Source organism: Ochotona curzoniae, unplaced genomic scaffold (assembly GCF_017591425.1).
Source record: "Ochotona curzoniae isolate NIBS_2020 unplaced genomic scaffold, NIBS_Ocur_1.0 patch422, whole genome shotgun sequence".
Taxonomy (NCBI): Eukaryota; Metazoa; Chordata; class Mammalia; order Lagomorpha; family Ochotonidae; genus Ochotona; species Ochotona curzoniae.
In genome coordinates this window covers 518,847-537,475 of record NW_024466998.1, presented here as the reverse complement: position 1 = coordinate 537,475, position 18,629 = coordinate 518,847, and positions in this window count along the sequence as shown.

Genomic DNA, 18,629 nt, shown 5'->3' with positions numbered 1-18,629 from the left:
CCGGGAGCTGGATGGGAAATGGAGCAGCCGGGATTAGAACCGGCACGCACATGGAATCCCGGCACATGCAAGGTGACACTTTAGGCACTAGGCCACCACTAGGCCCGAGTAATAATTTTTAAAAATTAAAGATATAGATGTCATTAGAGTTTCATTCAGGACACTTTTCTTAGTATTCTACTAGGGAAATGAAGGCGTGCCTCGGATGCTGCTGCCCAACAGCAAGAAGCAATATTGAGTGCTAGATGACAGGGTGAGAGTTTAAGCGGTCACTAAGTATGAACTGGAATAATACAATGCCACAGAGAGACAAGAATCAGAAGAGAGGCAGTTTAGAATAAAGTTAGCAAAAATGAGAGTTCATCAGGAAAGACAGAAGATCCAGAGAAGATAAGCCAGCCTATGAAATGGAAGCCATGCAGATGTGGTAGGAAGGAATGCGATGTTTCCACTCGTTTAGTTCCTTTGGGCTTGGCAGGGCTCTAGGAAGCCCAGTGGCTCTACTTCCTTATCTCTTGTAGGGGGGAACACCACACATATACAAGACTTGCTTGATTTCTAAAAGCCTTGCACTTTTCCCCTCTAACATGGAGTCTGACGTTGAAATTGGGGAGTATTTCACCTTATTTCTTGCTCTCCCAAGGAGGGTCCTACTGGGGAGAAAGCTGACATTTAGTTAGAGCCACAGTCTACATGTAATATACACAAAGTACAGACTATTTGTGTCTATCTTTATGGTTATACCTGTTTGCAAGGCTTCTGTTCTCATTTTTAGTCTCCTGTGTGTAATTCGCATACAGAAAATTCTGCTCTTGTTAGCTTACGAAGAATGAGGCTGTAGTTAGCCCCACTGTGCTCTTGATTCAGTTACAAATCCAGCTCTAGCTGAACCTGACCCTGGACTCAGTCGGCCAGCAGAAACCCAATTGTGGTATGCAGAGCTGGGGAAGTGTGTGAGGAAGCAACAAATACCTAAAGAATGCTGTCTTGAGAAGTTCACTCAAATTCCACCACCTTTCTCGTAAGCCACTCAGGAAGCAGGAGTACCCAGGCCGTGTAGAAGGCCATGGTTACCATCCCTGCCTCTGAACTCCATTTCGTCTGCACAGATTCATCGCGCAATATCATGCCCTGTGGTTTTGCCCGAAAGCCATCTGCTCAAGTTCTACCAAGTTCCACTTGAACAAAAACATTTGGCCTTAAGGCGCACGGTTCAAGAGACATCTTCCATTTTTCGTCTTTACCAGCCTGAGTTAACAACAGGGTAAGGGCTGTGGAGAACCAGATTCTAATCCTAGACTGGCTTTAAACATACTGCTAAGGAGGGAAAGTAATATAAAACCAACAGTGGTCACAGATGAAGGGTATCTAGATTTCATAGCTACTCGCTTTTAAACTTACCAGAAAGGCCATGTCTCATCTATACTGGCTTCAAGGAACATAAAAAAAAAAAGTTGTTTTTTGAAAAAGTTATTCCCACAGAACAGTCACATTTAATTGGACTGTAGACAAAGAGTGAATAAAATTGGGTAGCTATTGTTAAATCTCTAATTTAAAAATGCTTCCAGAAGTACAAAGGAAAAAAGTCGCCGTACACAGCATAAACATACATAATTATTGTTAGTAGAATATTTTAGAAGGAAAAGAGATTTTTAAAGGTGTCGGTATATAATTTAAGCATCGCTTACATTAAATTAAAGGTGTAATAATTTAAGCATCGCTTTGATATAGGACTGCCAGGTGTCTGAGAGGGAGCCTCGAAATGTCACTTTTATTAAATGCATGATCACTAGGCTGGGGGTCACTGCCGTGGCTCAACAGGCTAGTCCTCCACTCTGTGGCATCAGCATCCCCATATGGGTGACAGTTCTACTTCCAATCTAGCTCTCTGCTTATGGCCTGGCAAAGCAATGGAGAATAGTCCAAGACTTCAGGAGACTGCACCCACTGGGCACCTGGAAGAAGCTCCTGACTTCTGGCTTCGAATTGTCTCAGCTTCAACTCTTCTGTCCGCTTGGAGAGTGAACCAGAGGGTAAAAGATCTTTCTCTCTCTGTCTATCCTTATCCCTGCAAATCTGCCTTTCCAATAAAACAAACAAAACTTCCATCATCTCTTCTACTCACATGACTAAAAATCTGTATCTAGAGCACAGATTTCTTCCAGTGCTCAAGATGCCTGCATCCCGTGTGGGAGTGCCTCGATGTGATTCCTCGTTCCAGCTCCTGAGTTAGGGGAGCCGACCATGGAAAAGCTCAAGGTTCCTGGCTTCAGCCTGGCACAGCGCTGGCACTGGGGTCATCTGAGGAGTAAACCAGTTCATGCATGTTCTCTGTCTCTTCCCTCACTTTCTGTAACTCTTTCAAAGATGTTTAAATAAGAGTGGAAGCAGAAAGGGAGAGAGCAATGATGGGTTAGAGATGGTCTCTAGTGAGAACACTTAAGTTCAAGTGCTACTGGCAACCTTACATTAGCAGTACTACCACTTCGAGGGGAAAATGTATTTATGGATTTTTGCGGCAATGATTTGGTATTTTTTCAAAGGGGGACAATGTTGTGGCTTTGAGTCCCAGCTGCTCTGTTTCAGGTCCAGCTCCCTGATAACACAGCAGGGAAAGCAGTGGAGTTCTCTGGCCCCTGCACATCCATGAGACACCCTTATGAAGCTCCTGGCTGTCAGCTTCAGCCTCATCCAAGCCTGGAGATTGTAGTCATTTGCAGAGTGAGTCAGTGGATTCAATACTCCCTTTTGACGTGTTTCTCCTTCTCCTGATACATCTGAATTTAAAATAATAATAAATAAATCTTAAAACGTTTATTTTGGTTCAAAAGACAGGAATTAGTAGCATACATTCAAATCCAACTTTTGGGTATCCAAAACCAAACATCTTTTCTTTTTTTTTTTTTTTAAAGATTTATTTTTATTATTTTTTCATTGGAAAGGCGGATATACAGAGAGGAGAGACAGAGAGGAAGATCTTCCATCCGATGATTCACTCCCCAAGTGAGCGCAACGGTTGATGCTATGCCGGTCCGAAGCCAGGAGCCTCTTCCGGGTCTCCCACACGGGTGCAGGGTCCCAAAGCTTTGGGCCGTCCTGGACTGCTTTCCCGGGCCACAGGCAGGGAGCTGGATGGGAAGTGGGGCTGCTAGGATTAGAACCGGTGCCCATATGGGATCCCGGGCGTGCAAGGCGAGGACCTTTAACCACTTGCGCCACCGCGCCGGGCCCCAAACATCTTTTCTTATTCTTATTCTTCCCTTTGCAGTATTGTGGATGTAGAGCGCCCTCTCTTTCCGACCCTTCTTCCTCCTTCCCCCCTCCCGATTGCCCCCTGTATTTCACAGTAATGCAGTCATTCAGCTATAGTTTTGACTCTAGCATTCTGCTTTGTACATGTGCCATGGCAGCACAGGCTGGAGCAATGGTGGAGAGCGTTCTGTTGTCCAGGTGGATTTAACGGTCTTATTGGGGCTACTCTCACTCGGGAGCAGAGACGCACACTGCAGTTTTCTTTGATTCCTGGTGCTCTGGCCTCCGTTACGCCATTTGTTTGTGAGATCACAAGTGCATATTGGTTTACCTAAATATTTTGGTATCTTCTGTCAGCATATCCTCATATGGGCTCCACAGACTAGTCACATTCAAAAGAAGATGGTTAAATGAGTTTGGAAATAGTTCCTGAAGGGAATGCAGTAGGTGACTACAGTAATTCCCGGAGCCTTCAATAGCTTTTTCTTTAAGAAAGGATTATCATTCACCCAAACTGCTTTTTAGAGACTTTGAAGATTAGTGTTCCAGGAAACACACTTCAGGAAATGCAAAACTACAAAACGGTTCACTGACGGTATTAAGATGAGTTTTTCTTCAAGACACTCCAATTGTGGCAGCTGTAACTGTCATTAAGTAAACATGAAAAAAGCCATCCACACTTGAGAGTCATCACTTCTCACAGCACGGGCAGTGTAAAATAGTAGTTACGGTGTTATTAAACATGAGTAGACACGGCACCACTTGCTTGTAAAGCTGTAATGGCACTTGTTGAAGCGACATGATAAACCTGGGCCGGGAGTCTTAGTTCATCGCCAGTATCGAGGCGGAAGTTCCGGAAGATCATTTCCGTGGTAGGAATTGCCAGAACGGCCCTCTTGCCCTCCGTTTCTACACTGCAGCTTTAGTGCCACCTTCAACTTCCTTCCTTCCTTTTTAAGGCATTTCTTGGAGTCTTCTAATAAGAGCAAGTACTTTCTAGAGGGTTACCAACACGAGGCACATTTATCAGATGCGTTTCTAAGTGCGAATCAGCAGGACGCTTGTCCTGAAGGGACAGCTACGGATGCAATAAGCTGTAGTTTGGAGGAGAGAGGGAACATATTTATGCCCGGTATTTAATTCCTCTAGGAGATGGCAGTCCACGTTTGGCAGATGAAGTATCTGAGTCTGCCTGAAGCGTCTTCCAAGCTGAGGGGGTTTCTCTCCTGTTGTGGATGAAGCAGTGGTGTTTCAACTCCAGGTCCCTGTCCTGCACAAAGATACGCACTCGCAGTACTGATGCAGACAAGGTACACGGCATGAAAAAGTTTTAAAAGGTGAGCAAGTGAGCGCACAGACGAACAGGAGCATGGGATGCTCTCACAAGAGACACCTGTCATGAGTTGGCAGTGGGCCGGAGCAGAGAGAATACTGTCTGGCATCCCCACAAACAGTGGGAGAGACACTCCCCTCCAAGTTGCTGTTCAACGTTAGGAGACCAGTGCCATGCCTCTACAGGTGTGAAGCCACGGGGAGTTTTATGGTACCTCCATAAATTCCACGTGGAATTCAGTGTCCACATTCTCATGCATCTACCAGGTCCAGGTCCGGGATGAAATAGACGCGTTCCAGGACACACATGGGATAAAAGCACACACAAGATGGGGTGGCGGGGGTGTGTGGCTCACAGGTTCTCCAGCTCACCTAACCTGTCCAGCTGCTTCATTATTCCATCACTCCCTGCCTCTCATCTCCTATTGACCTGACCAAAAAAATGTGAGGGTAATGAAGTCAGGTAAGGTCACTCCCAAGAGGCAGCAGCAAGTACAGCAGGAGGCAAATATAACTAGCACATCTCCAGAGCGGAGCAGTTCACAACAGAGGTCATCATTTGAGGTTCCCCATCCCGAATCTACCACGGTAACTGCTAACTTACTACCCCAAAGCGAGGGCAGCTGGTAACTTAATATTTCTGGGCCAAATGCAGCTCCTGGCTGTTTGCTTTTATAAATCAAGTTGAATCCAGCCATGCCTCGGTGTTCTGCAAAGGCAAAGCTGAGTAGCTTCGAGAGTGACACTGTGTCCTGTCACGTTTAATTTACTCTCCGGTTTTTGACAGAAAAAGTTTGTCAACTCCTGGTGTAGATACTTTTCTAATCCCATTCCAATTTCCCAGAATGTTTTCAATGTGACCTAAAGTTTACGCTTTCAAATGGGACTTCCTCTGTGAAAAAGGCTCAGGTTATTTTGCACTAAAAAGCAAATTGCAGCTATGTCTGTAATAGCTAGTCTAGTACATGAAGCTTAAAAGTGGGAAAATGTTTGTTTTGAAAATACTGTTTAAGAACACAAACATCTGGATGTTTCTCAAGACATCTGGAGCACTGATTAACTCATTTATATTTAATCAGGTGCGTTTTATAAACACGGGAGGTAGAAACTAAGCATTAGACATGAAAATAGTAATTTGCTGTAACATTGCTATAAAAAGATTTCTAAGTGAAAATCACAGCTTTCTTGTTCATCCAGAGGGCACTGAGATACAAACAAGTCTGTGACAACATAATAGATTTCAGGAAATTTAAAGAAGATAAAATTGTGATGTTCACAAAAAGAAAGTCAAGAAGAAACCGTATTTTTAAGACGTATCCTCCAATAGACTAAGATCAAACTGATTTGAGGTGTGTTCCCTCCCTGAGTATTTAAACTGAGCTAAAGCGGGCTTGTTGGTCTCTTCACATCAGGAAAGTATTGGGTTAGAGACTCAACAGAGCCCAGCCAGTTGCCACAAGTGGATCTGTGCTTTGGAGCCAAATTGAGTGTGATGGCTACTTTAACCAGTTTTCTTGTTTGAGCTTAAGTTTCAACACAGTTAAGTGGGGACTTTATTTCTCTTGGAGATGCAATACGTAGAGGCGATTAAAAAAAATAGCTCTTAACATAGTGACTTGCTTATTCTTTGCCAACTGCCAGGCGTGATGTAATGTGTCTCCCATCATTTAAAGCTGTGATTGTCTTGAATCTACACATGAGTCAAACTAGAGTGCTATGTTTCTCTCCTTAAAATAATATCAACCAGGGGTTGGTGCCATAACTCAACAGGCTAATCCTCTACCTTGAAGGGCCAGCATCCCATAAGGATACTGGTTCATGTCCTGGCTGCTCCACATCCCATCTAGCTCCCTGCTTATGGCCTGGGAAAGCAGGGAAAGATGACCCAAGATCGTGGGCTCCTGTACCCACATGGGAGACCGGGGAGAAGCCCCTGACTTCTGGCTTCAAATCAGATCAGGTCTGCCTATTGCAGCCATTTGGCGAGTCAAACAGCAGACAGAAGACCTTTCCCTCTCTGTCTCTCCTATGTAAGTCTTCCAAATGAAAATAAAGAAGTTCTTTTTTTTCAAAAAGGGCATTTACTAATGACTTAGAAACCACTACAGATTGGAACCTTTGTATTATGTCTTTTAATTCAACCCATCATGACAAGAGGTGTGTTATTTTGGTATCTGGTTTATAAATTAGAAAATTAAGGTTTATAGAGGCTAACTAGTTTGCCAAAAGTCTACAATTAACAGCAAAACAGGGATTAAAAATGTGGAAGATTAATCCTTAAGTCTCTTGCCTTTAGCCTTTTCTAGACTTATATAGTTTCAGCAGAGGGTAACTGTTATTATTATTACCATAGGTATCAGTTAAAAAAAGAAAAGAAAAGAAAAAGTAAAACAAGGGCCCGGCACCATGGCCTAGCCTAGTGCCTAACGGCCTCACCTTGAACATTCTGGGATCCCATACAGGTGCCGGTTCTAATCCCCGTGGTCCCTCTTTCCATCCAGCTCCCTGCTGGCCTGGGAAAGCAGTCAAGGACTTCCCAAAGCCTTGAGACCCTGCACCTGGAAGAGTTCCTGGCTCCTGGCTTCAGATATGTGCAGCTTCTTCCGTTGCGCTCACTTGGGGAGTGAATCATCGGACGGAAGATATTTCTCTCTGTCTCTCCTCCTCTCTGTATATCTGACTTTGTAATAAAAATAAATAAATCTGTTTTTAAAAAAATCAGTGCAATAAATACTTTTGCATCTGTTTGGATCTTGGAAAGTGTAATTAGGCAATCATTGCTAAGTGTAATGAGTTAATTGAAAGAATCCACCTTTGTACGGAATTACAAAGTAAGTATATCTCCTCCAGGCCAACAGTGCGGGTCCGCATCTGGGTCCATCCTGCTCGGCCAGTTCTTTCAGGACACATCTTGTATTTCAGCAAGTCACATTTGCATAGGTATCTTAGTGTATGCTGTTGAGAATTAACAAAGTTTATAATTAAGTTGTCTTAAGCTCTGAAGAACTAAGACACACTGATACCTGTGACAGAGTACGATGCCAGATGCACTGTGTGTCAGAAAATTTAGTGTGAATTTCTATATTCTTCTATCTTCGCTGTAGATTATCAGCTGGAACAACATGCATAAAAAGGTACAGCTTGTCTGATTCTGTATCAATATTATTGGGCGGGCCTGGCGCGATGGCGCAAGTGGTTAAGGTCCTCGCCTTGCACGCTCAGGATCCCATATGGGTGCCGGTTCTGATCCCAGCAGCCCCGCTTCCCTTCCAGCTCCCTGCCTGTGGCCTGGGAAAGCAGTCGAGGACGGCCCAAGGCTTTGGGAACCTGCACCTGTGTGGGAGACCCGGAAGAGGCTCCTGGCTTCAGACTGGCATAGCATCGGCTGTTGCGCTCACTTGGGGAGTAAATCATCGGACGGAAGATCTTCCTCTCTCTCTCTCCTCTCTGTATATCTGCCTTTCCAATGAAAATAGAATAAATCTTTTTTAAAGTATATATATATATATTATTGGGCAAGTGAATTAGAATTTGAATGGACATTTTTCTCTTTTGCTTTTTTTTTTTTTTTGCTTTGTTTAGCTGGAAGATCATTGAAATTATTAAGGGCTTCTAAAATTTTTCTTTCTAAAAAGAAATCAAATGTAGCCAGAAAAAAAATGCTGGAAATGTTTGATTGCTATCACACTTGGACAGATTTTGAAGAAAATGCCTTCAGACAATAAAAGGTAGTTGTCAAATACAATAATATATTTATTCACAACCCAGACTCTAAGTAAGCTGGTTTGCAAATTCTGCAGAGAGCATAGGAATCAGATTGTATCTTGCAATCCACTGAGAAAGGAAAATGTTGCAGATGCAAATAGTTTAGAACTAGCTTTTTGAATTTCGCATTTCACTCATTCCATTCTTTGTACATTCACAATGAACCCAGTTGACCCTTCTTTGGGTCACCCACTCATTGGAGAATTTCCAATATGAGAGTCTGCCCTCTGGCGGCAGAAATGTGCGCTAGCCGTTCTCAGAGGATTGTTCAGAAGTTTTAAGGACTCAAAAACAGCACATCTTCTGAGACCTCTGCTTGCATGACGAGTTAACCCACTCCCTCCAAATCAAGTCTTATTTATGAGTGCCATGTAAATTCAGTTTCAGCTGGTCAGCTTAATGATCAGAAAACAGCTCAGGAGAAAGAAAGTTCTACAGCCGCCTGGATTCCCACCTTTATTGTACTTCCGGGATTACAGTTAACTCAAGTACTTGTGACAGTAGACCTTGACTCAGAGCTCGTGCTGAAAGCGAACTTTTGCAGACCTTAAAAGCACTTTTAATTTGACTTTAAAAATCCATTTCTAAGGGCAACAGATTGTTTTACAGTAGTTTTGAATAGCATGAAAATAGAATAAATTATCACTTCAACAGTACATTGTTAAAAACAGGGTGATATTTATAAAACAACCCAAATTGTTCCTGCATCAGAGGATAGAAAAAATACGGGACAACCACTTAAACTTGAATTATGGACAAATAAGTACTCAGTATGTTCCAGGTACCTCATGTTATGGTTCCGTAAAGACATTCCTGTATATCTGAATTTCACATTTAACTGGCGATCTTGTATTTCTGTTTGTTAAATTTAGCAACCCAACGGTACTCTCGAGTCTTTAAATGGTTTTCAAGTAGTGGTCAGAAGTTCAACTATTAAAACTCTAAATTCATTCCCTCCCTGACTCATTAATTCATTTACCAGGGCTAGTTTTTGCAAAAAAAAAAAACAAAAACAAACCCTTATCTTCTAGATCAGCAGTTCCCGATCTTGGCTGTCTGTTGTAATAAGCTCAGAAACATTGAAAAAATATTCCTGCAGTCCCATTTCCAAAGTCACTGTAGACACCTGGGGAACAAGGCACTTTGTGTAACACAATCACAAGAGTGTCTCAGGGGACATTCAGACAGCGGAACCATAGAAGCCCGAATCACACCGAGACCTCCAGAGGACAGTGAAGGGAGCAGCAGGCCCTGCAGTAGAAACAAGCTTGGAGTGTTTCTGGAATGAATCAGAAGGAGAGCATGGTGGGGCAGTGTCAGGAGTGTGGACCACACACAAGGTGACCACACTCAAGGGTGCACAGGCCCTTAGGACAAGGCAAAGTCCAGATGCCTAACGCCTAACCAAATGCTATTATCTGACATCTATGCAGAGCCTGGATGGCAGCCCAGGGTAATAGCCAAGCTGAAGCGGGAAGACACGAAGGATATTTCTGAAATTATTCACATGAGAGGACCCGGCATGGTGGCCTCGTGGTTAAAGCACTCGCTTTGCATGAGGCAAGATCCCATCTAGGTACTAGTTAGTGTCCTGACTGTTCCACTTCCTTCCGGCTCTCTGGGAAAGCAGTAGAGGACGGCCCAAAGCCTTGGGACCCTGCACGGGAGACCAGGAAGAGGCTCCTGGCTCCTAGTTTCAGATTGGCTCAGCTCTAGCCATTGCAGCCACTTTGAGAGTGAATCAGCAGAAGAAAGATCATTCTCTCTGTCTCTCTGACTTTTCAATAAAAATAAATAAAACATTTTTAAAGAAATTATTCACATGAGAGATGATGATGACAAAGACTAGAGTGGTACCTGTTAGAGCCAGACTCCAGGCAGATTTGGAAAGTAGCTGCTGATAGGCTGGGTGCGGGTATGAAGGGCAGAGGAGCTACGGATAACTTGGAATCTAGCTATCGTGATGTGGACGAGGGATGGAGGCAGAACGCTAGCAGGAGCGTGCTAACTTGAGATGCTCAGTGTTCTTGCCACTCAACAGGTTAGTACACCTAACCAGAGCCCAGGGAAGCGTGCAAGGCTGCAGATAAAACTTTACATCACCAGCTACACATGTGGGTGTGCCTTCCCGTCGGTTGAACATACCGGATGGTCTTAAATTGGAGTGGTCCTTTTCCTCTAAAGTGAACTATCTTCTCTGAGAATGACAGCTGTGACTTTCTAAACTCCTCTGGTACCTTTTCCTTCAGGATATATACATAAAAGGAACCTCTGCCTCCTGTAATTTTTAAATGTCCTTGGGATACACACATAGGGTAACTGTGTAAACGCAACTGAATGATGTACAGCTTTTTTTTGAGGATTATAGAACCAAAAAAATTTTGTTTCAGAACTAAGAATTTTCACTTAGTAGTGAACATTTATGTTTGAGGATATTTTTAAAATGTGTTATATATGAATGAAGTCATAAAATAGCATTGTCTTTGACAGCTATAAAATTATAGAAAGAGGAGACTCTCCCATGCTGCCTTATGCCCCTGATGGCCAGTGTTGGGCAAGTCTGAAGCCAGGAACCAGGCGCTTCTTCCAGATGTCTCACATGGACACGGGGGACCAGACCCAGGCACTTGGACCCACATCTGCTGCTCTCCCAAGGGGCATCAGCAGGGAGCTGGATCAGAAGCGGAGCAGCCGAGACAGGCATCATGCCTTGTGGGAAGGCGGCATTGCAGGGGGTGACAACGTGCTACACCTTGATTCCAACCCAAAAGAAGAATTTTAATACAGATGTATTTCATGAAAATATTTACTAGACGACATCCAATTTGTGAAATTATTGGAAAGCTGTACAGTGCTAGTGAAAAAAAAAAAAAAGAATGTGGTTTTGATTTACACATTTGCCACTAAATGAATTGTGTGACTAAAGACAAATCTTTACCCCCAAATGGATAGTGATTCTACTTTCGAGGTCTTTAAGAGTAATATGTATTTTGTGAAAAGGTATTTCAGGAATAATAAAATTGTACGTTTAAGGGAGGTGAAATCCATCCGAGTGCTGACAGCATTGTTCCGTATTAGTAAGGCAAATGGCAAGGTTGCTAACCTCATCGCGACAAATTAGTGACAAAATATTTCAACCCGAATAATAAAGTATAAGACTCTCACCCTCTTCTATTTTTTATTTGCTTCTCTGCTGTGATTATTCTTCTGGGAACCACTGACTAATGAAGAAAGCAAAGAACCGTAAGGAATGTTGTAGTAAAGCACAAGTGAAATGGCTGCACCTGTTGCTGCCTGTCCCTCGCGGTGAGTGAGTGCCATAGGCTGGGGTGTGAGTAACAGAAATGTACTTGCTCCCAGTTCCAAGAACACCTAGCTATCACACCCCCTGGACAGGAGGGAAGCTTTCTGTTCACCTGGTGGAAGGCAGAAGAACAAGAATGAACCTTTCCGCGGGTACCTAACCCAGTGCACAAGGAGGAATCTCCATAGTTCAGTCAGTTCCTACGGGTTCTGTCACCAAAGACCGTTGCAACGGCGACAACAGCATTCGGGGAGAGCCACATTCAAATCCCAACAATCCTTGCCCAGGTGCTCTGCTGCTCCTCAAGTCTGAGCTCCAAGGGAAGAATTCTTCCGCAGAAAACACCAGAACACCACGCGAAGGCAGGGGTTATTGGAGTGGGAAGCTACAAGAAACTAGAAAGATCTGAGTGTTTTCCTCCAGATTCTACTGGGAGCAAAGCCATGCAAACACCTTTAAATTGGACTTCCGGTCTCCAAAACCATGAGATAATACATTTCTGGGTTATTTCTTAAAATCACCTAATTGGCAGTACCTTATTAAGACAACTCAAGGGAAATAATACGGTGTGCTGTTTTGACAAACCCTCCAGATATGAGTAAGGCACAACACTTCGGAAGATTTATCATTTTCTGAAAACTATTGAGTTAAGGGTTGTTTCTCTGGTCTTGCAGAATCAGGAAGGTAAGTCTGACTCACAATCTAATTGAAAAAAAAGTTTATGAATTCAACCATAAGATACATTTTATTCCACTTGATAAGAACAATGGTGATTCTAGATGGTGAATCCTATTGCCAAGTAGACCTGGAGAATGTTAGCTAGTGTTAGAATGTAAGGAGGCATGATTGCAATGCAATGATTTCACACTGCACCAGAAAGAAGGGACTAAATGATAAGGCAGGCCATCGTGTTGCTCAGATCACAGCAATATCTGATTAGAGACAAGGGGTAGACACCTCTGACAGACAGGAAAGGACGGTGGGGGAGAACTTTAAACAATCGCATCAGGGAACTCTTAAAGGAATGTAACATCCATCATTTTGTCAACCGTGATTTGGGTAATGCTAAGATTTTGGAGCAGTTCAACAGAACCCTGAAATCTAAAATGTGGTCTTGTGCTACTTCAAACAGATTTTAATACATTGATATAATTTAGTGCTTTATCAGCAGTTAAAACACCAATCTGCAAAAAACCTTGTAAACATATATATAGCTCTAAATCCTTTACATCTTTAAGAGATAAAAACAGAAAATCCCATTTTATGAGAGCAAAAACCATAAGAACTTAACTGAGCACGACATAGAAATAAAAGAATAATTCTGAGAAAAAGACATGACCAGTAGAAGGTTATCCTTACCAAATCATTGGGATGACTTGAAGACATCGAGTGTCGGATAATTTAGAACCTCCTATGATGGAGAGCAGAATGGGTCCAGCTGGGATGCAGCACGGTGGGGCCACTGCCACATGTGTGCGAGCATCACACACATTGGATACTGCCACCTACATGGGAGACCAAGATGGAGTGTAGGCTCCTGGCTTTGATGTGTATATGTCAATGTATATATGCACATACTTAATAAATACATGTTAACATATATATGCAATAGCTGTTCAGGAATATTTTCGCTGTACCCCTAACCTGAAGTGAAACTATATGCAAAAGTACCCCTAACCTGAAGTGAAACTATATGCAAAAGCCCAGCAGACCCAGTCCCGCAAAAGTGAAAAACGACCTCAAAGATGCTTCTTTGGATTCTAAAGGCTGGACTCTAGGAGCTGTCAAACAGAATTGCTATCTTAAAAATAAAACTTCATTCAAGCCTTCTTCTACAGTCTGTTAGAATTTTTGTGGTCTGAACTGCCAAGAGAGAAACTGAAAGTTTTCACGAGATTTTATTACCAGGCCCGGAATTGAAGTACAATCACTTATACCGCTTTTTAAAATTGGAATCTTGTGACAAGGCCATAGCCTTATTGTCATTTAGGAGGTTGAACTGATGCTTACAATTGGTTGATGATTTTTTTTTCTATGATTTCATAAATCAGAACTATTAGGGATTTAATTTACAGATTTAAAACACATTATAATTTTCACTGATATGTATATCCCATTTTATACTGCAAGTCTTCTAAAAAAGTGCTTATCTTTATCTACTTGAATGAGGGGAGAGAGAGACAGAGAGAGAGGAAGGCAGGGAGGAAAGAAGGAAGGAAGTAAAGAAGGAAGGAAGGGAGGGAGGGAATGAGTAGCTACTGACCACTTGGTGTAATAACTTTGCGGATTTGTACTTTGTGTGAGTGAATGAATCTGAAGGCAGTTTTAGACATCTCCCAAATTACAGCCTAGCAAAGGCCATGCAGCTTAGAGAAGTTTGTTGTTTTATCATCCCCATTTAGATTTGAAAGCCCTCTAGAATTTTTTGTTTGTGGGGTATGAAGTACAGGTCAAAATGTTTTTATCTACAAATCGAATCCACTTTGCCTTGCGTCATTCTTTGAAAATCTCTTCTCATTGTACTCTCATTTTCATCATAAGTCAGTGGTTGCAGAGGTCTTAGACTGTATTGTATTCTACTGGTCTATTTTACATGGATATATCAGTCTTAATTCCTGATTCTTTTTATTTACCTAAAAAGTAGAGATATAGGAAATAGTTCTTCCTGCTGCTGGTTCACTCCCGATTGCTTTGCTGAGAGTCCCTCAGGGGTTGCAAGGACCCACGCACAGGAGCTATCAATTGGCTCTCTTGGTCTGAGCACTGGCCGTAAGCCAGGCCACAGGCAGAGCCAGGATGTGCAAGGAAACAGATACGGACTGTGGGATTCCACAGGGCCTCCACCGGCAGAGGACCATCTGATTATGGCACCTTAAAACCACTGCTGCAACTTTGGAAAAGGTTACATTGAACTATTAATGAACATCCTCCTATAGAACATTTTTACAATTCTAAATGTGCTAATTGTTCAACACAGTGAATCTCAATTTTGGATTTTTTTTCCAATGATTTGCTGTCTTCAGTGTAGCAGTACTGCACAATGGTCCTACCTTATATTAATTCTTAATTAATTTTTTTGAATGACAGTACTGTAATTCCTATAATTTTTTTGTATAGAAGACCTAAAAAAACTCCATGACTCTAAAAATTAATAAAGCAGCAATGTAACAGATCTAAGGAAAGTATATGCAACAACTAGAAAAATAAAAACTTAGGACTATATTGTATTTTAAAAATATTTTCTGCAACTACATGGCTTTTACAAAGTTCTGCTCAATCTGAAAATAATTTTCAAAATAAATTTGTTCTTAGGTTTTCCCCTAAATTTCCTCTATAATTTATTTTCAGTGTAATATGGGGAAACAATGTAAAGATGTATTTACTGGCAGTCATTGTGGTGGGAACATACATTCCCCCAAAAATGAACATAAGTACTAAATTATTTGGAATAGAATTTAATACCTTTTAAGACAAATTAAGGAGTTACATTAACCACTTACTGAGTCTGCATACCAATGATAATTAGCTACTAACTTATCATCTTGGAATGATGTAACATTTATAAAGGTTTATAACATTTCAAGATTTAAATGACTGGAGCCAGTGTTGCAGCATGGTGGTTAAGGCAGCACCCACAACACTGTTATCCTGTAGCAGCGTGCTCCTTCCAGTTAGGGCTGCTCTGCTTCCAGTCTGACTCCTTGCTAAGGCCCCCGGGAAGGCAGGAGCACATGGGAAGGCCCCGACAAGGCTCCGCGTGGCCCTGACTCAGCCCCAGCCATTGAAGTTCTTTGGGAAGCAAACCAGTGGGCAGAAAGGTTTGTATTTCTCTCTCCCTTTTTGTCACTGCACTTTTCAAAACACAAAATTTAACAGGACATAAATTATCATAGTCCAGTTTAATCCAGTTATGTTTAGTTCTCCATATGTTCTAATGTCCTTTTAATGCCCCAGAAAATATTTTAGTTTACCTATAATTATTCAAATTTTGTCTTCTAAATAAATCTTCAAATGGGACTTGCTTCAAGTCCCATTGTAGCAAGTATCTAATATTCTTATTTTATTTGATGTGATTTAAATTCTTAATTTTTGCAAAAATAACTGTAGTAATACCATTTTCTAAATAGAAAGGAAAATTTAGACCTGGGTATCAACCTGCAGAATGGCATAAAACTGCACAAGGAAAGAATATATATATCTTTTCAAATCAGCCCATGTGTGAGTTATATTTCAAAGATGGGGAATCTTCCAGGAAACTGCTGTTCAACTGGCTGCACTTTCCCTACAAGAAACAGCAACTCATTTGTCTGTAGTTAGTTTCTCCCAAATGGGAAATTTCAATTTGCACACAAGGTTTTACAATTCGTTTTGTAAGAAAAAAAAATGTTGGAACACATAATCCTAAACACCAAATCCACACTGTATTGGATGCCCAGGTATGGCACCTGCTGCCCTTGTGCACACCTTCCACCTGTGCAGGCGCTGCGCATGATGGGCCCCTGCTAGGCTCCAAGTGAGAAGGCTCCCTAGGAAGCAGCACTGTGCTCCTAACAAACCCGCTGCTGTTCGCCAGGCTCTCTGGCACTTTTGCTCAGGGCAAGGAGCTGAGAGCTGAACTGCCACCATCTAGCACAAGAGGCAGGAAAATCCTAAGGAAATAGCAAGTTAAAAGAGTTAGGCTGTAAAGTGTAAGAGGAAGGCAGAGAAAAATGGAAAGGAAAGGAAAAGAGAGAAGAGGAGAGGGGAAGGGAGGGGGGAGGGGAGGGAGGAGAGGAGAGGAGAGGAGAGGAGAGGAGAGGAGAGGAGAGGAGAGGAGAGGAGAGGAGAGTGGAAGGGAGGGGAAGAGAGGGGAGGGGAGGGCAGGGGAGGGGAGAGGAGATGGATAATACAAGCCTTCCTTGTGTGCACAGTCCATCTAAACAGGCTCACACCGATACCCAGAGGCTGCCGGGACAGGATTCTTGTGCATGCTCCGTTACTATTTGTTATTTTTGTCTTTCTCAGTTTCTGTCACAAACCTGTGATAAAGTTGGTATGCAAACATTGGGCTCCTCAATTAGATTCTGAGAATGCACACGCTCAAAACCACACTTGGTTGAATACAGAATATTCTCAGTAAACACATTCACTCAGAGTATGTTAAATGGCACATGCACACACGCACTTGGTTAAATGTCAAAAGATCTGAGCAGGCAGGCAGACCTGCCACTGAACCAATCTGTTTTTCCTCTTTAACATGTTATTTTCTCTTCCACAACAAACTGGCAAAGAGAAAAGCTTTCAAAAAATAAGTTGAAACATTTGAAAGGCAGAACATGAAATGATCAATCTTCCAGCTCATGGTTTGTTCCATAGATGGCCACATTCCTGGGACTGGGCCTAGGGTGAAGGCAGGAGCCAGGCCTTCCAGATGTGCTGCAGGGTCCAAGCAGTCATCGTCATCTGCTGCTTTTCCAGGGGTGTCAGCAGGCGCAGGCAGCCAGGACTCAGGGACCCTAGCGAGGGATGCCAGTGTCCCCGCGGGAGCATTAATTGCTATTGCACAAATCTGGTTCCAAAAATGTGTTTCAAAACATTTTCAAGGTTAAAGCAAAACGAGCCTGTTTAGACTAACCTGTGCAACGTGGTACATTTGCTCTAACACCACATGATATGGTCTAACCTGCTCCATGTGGCATGCTCGCTCTAACACCACATGATATGGTCTAACCTGCTCCACGTGGCGTGCTCGCTCCAACACCACATGATATGGTCTAACCTGCACACTGTGGTATGCTCGCTCTAACACCACATGATATGGTCTAACCTGCACACTGTGGCATGCTCGCTCTAACACCACATGATATGGTCTAACCTGCTCACCATGGCACGCTCTAACTCTGAGTGATATAGACTAACCCATTCACCGTGAGACACTGGCTCCAACACCATGTGATAATGACTAATTTACATTATTTTCATCAGGCCAGAGAAGTACGAGATTAAATTATTCTAAGCAAAATCATGGTCTTGGTATATATAAATCTGCTGGCTTTTTTAATCCCTGGAGTCCATAGTTTATATAAAATCATACTGAAAAAACCTTGCATATATTTATTTAAAATAAAACGTACATAAAATTCTATTACACAACTGAACAGCTTAAAAAAAAAGTCTTTAACCAAACATTGGTCCTTTAAGGTCATTTCCTAATACCCTATTATTAATCAAATCATTAACATCATTTAGAAGAGTTACAACGCATATTGACAACAACGTTTCAAGCTCGGAAGCTCGAAAGGAGGGGAAGAAGCCCATTACTTTGTGGGAAGACAACTGTGAACCTCTTTTAAACAACAGAGTGAAAATAGTGCATGGCTCCCATCCTGGTACACAACTGTACGCTTCACCAGCTGTACACAGTTTAGAACCTCAAACGTAATACTGAAGCAAGTAAATAGGAAGATGAAACTTCTCAGCTTCGTTGCCCTATGCCTCTAGGCCCCCCATTTCTCTTCAGCAAGCAGTGTTCCGGTGTGATGTTTGTGTCACCACAAGGTTCGTGAGCCATTGCTCAGTGCCCGAGGTGAGGACACCCGGAGGTAGTCCCGTCGGGAGGTGACTGACCCTTTGACCTGTCTGCTGTGTGAAGACACAGCAACAGAAGTGCCTACCAGCAAGCCAGGCTGTAGTCTTATCTCACTCCGCTGGCCAGCACCTGCTTGGGGACTTACAGGATTTTAGAACCTTGAGAAATGAAAATCTGTTGTTTATAAAGTGCTCAGTCCGTGACACATTTGCTACAGCAACCCTAGCAAGCTTGGACATTTGTCATTTTTAGAGCAGTTTGTCCTAACATCGTGCAGTGATGACTGACGTGGCCCTTTTCCCAAACCTTGAATGTGATTAATTCCATCTTCACAATAGATCCAGGATGCACCAGTTCTGCCAGCTTCGCTGCTGTCATCATTATCGGCTCAGTTCCTTACACTAATAT